A 2715-nucleotide genomic window follows, 5' to 3' on the forward strand; every position below is an offset into this window, starting at 1 on the left:
TGATGTTCATCATGACATTCAAAGTGTTCTTGGTGTTCATCTTGACATTCATAGCATTCTTGCATGCATTCATTGTTTTGATCTAAAAATTTCATGCATTGCATATTTTTCATGTTTTTCATAAAAATTTCAAAAATCAAAAAAATATCTTTCCCTTTTTCTCTCATCAAATTCGAAAATTGAGTTGACTTTTTCAAAAATTTTTAAAATCAAATTGTTTCTCATGAGTCAAATCAAATTTTCAATTTGAAAATCTTATCTTTTTCAAAATCTTTTTCAAAAATCAAATCTTTTTCAAAATTCTTAGTTATTTTCGAAAATTCCAAAAATATTTTTCAAAAATCTTTTTCTTATTTTTGTATTAAATTTTTGAAAATAACATAAACAATTAATGTTTTGATTCAAAAATTTGAAGTTTGTTACTTGCTTGTTAAGAAAGATTCAAACTTTAAGTTCTAGAATCATATCTTGTGATTTCTTATGAATCAAGTCATTAATTGTGATTTTAAAAATCAAATCTTTTTCAAAAACTAATTTCTATCATATCTTTTCAAAAATATCTTCTTATCTTATCTTTTTCAAAAATATCTTTTCAAAATATCTTTTCTAACTTCCTAACTTCTTATCTTTTCAAAAATTTGTTTCAACTAACTAACTAACTTTTTGTTTGTTTCTTAACTTTTTCAAAACCACCTAACTAACTCTCTCTCACTCATTTTCGAAAATATCTCTCCCCTTTTTCAAAATTTCTTTTTAATTTATTAATTATTTTAATTTTTAAAACTTAATTTTTGAAAATTTCTAACATTTTTCAAAAACCAATTTTCAAAAATCACTAACTCCTTTTCAAAAATAATTTTCGAAAATTATCCCTCCCCCATCTCATTCTATTTATTCATTCATATCCTAACATCTCATTTCACCTCTCTTCCATCCTCACAGATGTGTTTCTTCCTTTACATCACATTCTTTATCTCCCCCTCTTTTCTTCCACTCACACAGGGATCCCTATACGGTGATATAAAGGATCTCTATTATTATTATTATTTTTTGTGCCTTCTTCCTTGTCATATGAGCAGGAGCAAGGATAAGAACATTCTTGTGGAAGCAGATCCAGAACCTGAAAGGACTCTGAAGAGAAAATTAAGAGAAGCTAAAATACAACAATCCAGAGATAACCTTTCAGAAATTTTCGAACAGGCAGAGGAGATGGCATCCGAAAATAATAATAATGTAAGGAAGATGCTTGGTGACTTTACTGCACCTAATTCCAATTTACATGGAAGAAGCATCTCCATTCCTGCCATTGGAGCAAACAACTTTGAGCTGAAACCTCAATTAGTTTCTCTGATGCAGCAGAACTGCAAGTTTCATGGACTTCCATCTGAAGATCCTTTTCAGTTCTTAACTGAATTCTTGCAGATATGCGATACTGTTAAGACTAATGGAGTAGATCCTGAAGTCTACAGGCTCATGCTTTTCCCGTTTGCTGTAAGAGACAGAGCTAGATTATGGTTGGATTCTCAACCCAAAGACAGCCTGAACTCTTGGGATAAGCTGGTCACGGCTTTCTTAGCCAAGTACTTTCCTCCTCAAAAGCTGAGCAAGCTTAGAGCTGATGTTCAAACCTTCAAACAGAAAGAAGGTGAATCCCTCTATGAAGCTTGGGAAAGATACAAACAGTTGACCAAAAAGTGTCCTTCTGACATGCTTTCAGAATGGACCATCCTGGATATATTCTATGATGGTTTATCTGAGCTATCAAAGATGTCACTGGACACTTCTGCAGGTGGATCCATTCACCTAAAGAAAACGCCTGCAGAAGCTCAAGAACTCATTGACATGGTTGCTAATAACCAGTTCATGTACACTTCTGAAAGGAATCCTGTGAGTAATGGGACGCCTATGAAGAAGGGAGTTCTTGAGGTTGATACTCTGAATGCCATATTGGCTCAGAATAAAATATTGACCCAGCAAGTCAATATGATCTCTCAGAGTCTGCATGGAATGCAAGCTGCATTTAACAGTACTCAAGAGGCATCTTCTGAAGAAGAAGCCTATGATCCTGAGAACCCTGCAATAGCAGAGGTGAATTACTTAGTTGAACCTTATGGAAACACCTATAACTCAACATGGAGAAATCATCCAAATTTCTCATGGAAGGATCAAAAGCCCCAACAAGGCTTTAATAATGGTGGAAGAAACAGGTTTAGCAATAGCAAACCTTTTCCATCATCAACTCAGCAACAGACAGAGAACTCTGAACAAAATGCTGCTAATTTAGCAAATCTAGTCTCTGATCTATCTAAGGCCACTGTAAGTTTCATGAATGAAACAAGGTCTTCCATTAGAAATCTGGAAGCACAAGTGGGACAGCTGAGTAAAAGGATCACTGAAATCCCTCCTAGTACTCTCCCAAGCAATACAGAAGAGAACCCAAAAGGAGAGTGCAAGGCCATTGACATAAGCGCCATGGCCGAACCTGCAAAGGAAGGAGAGGACGCAAATCCCAAGGAGGAAGACCTCCTGGGACGTCCAGTGGTCAATAAGGAGCTTCCCTCTGGGGAACCAAAGGACTCTGAGGCTCATCTAGAGACCATAGAGATTCCATTGAACCTCCTTATGCCCTTCATGAGCTCTGATGAGTATTCCTCTTCTGAAGAGAATGAGGATGTCACTGAAGAGCAAACTGCCAAGTTTCTTGGTGCAATCATG

The 2715-nt window shown here is 35.3% G+C and overlaps 1 non-coding gene across 1 annotated transcript; it reads right to left on the bottom strand.

Annotated features, from left to right (window-relative positions):
- Positions 1 to 1605: 1605 nt before the first annotated feature.
- Positions 1606 to 1713, bottom strand: LOC112760588 (small nucleolar RNA R71). The gene has a single exon (XR_003181021.1). It is a non-coding gene; the product is annotated as a small nucleolar RNA R71 (small nucleolar RNA).
- Between the last annotated feature and the right edge of the window lie 1002 nt (positions 1714 to 2715).

This window comes from Arachis hypogaea, chromosome 16 (assembly GCF_003086295.3).
Source record: "Arachis hypogaea cultivar Tifrunner chromosome 16, arahy.Tifrunner.gnm2.J5K5, whole genome shotgun sequence".
NCBI classification, from domain to species: Eukaryota; Viridiplantae; Streptophyta; class Magnoliopsida; order Fabales; family Fabaceae; genus Arachis; species Arachis hypogaea.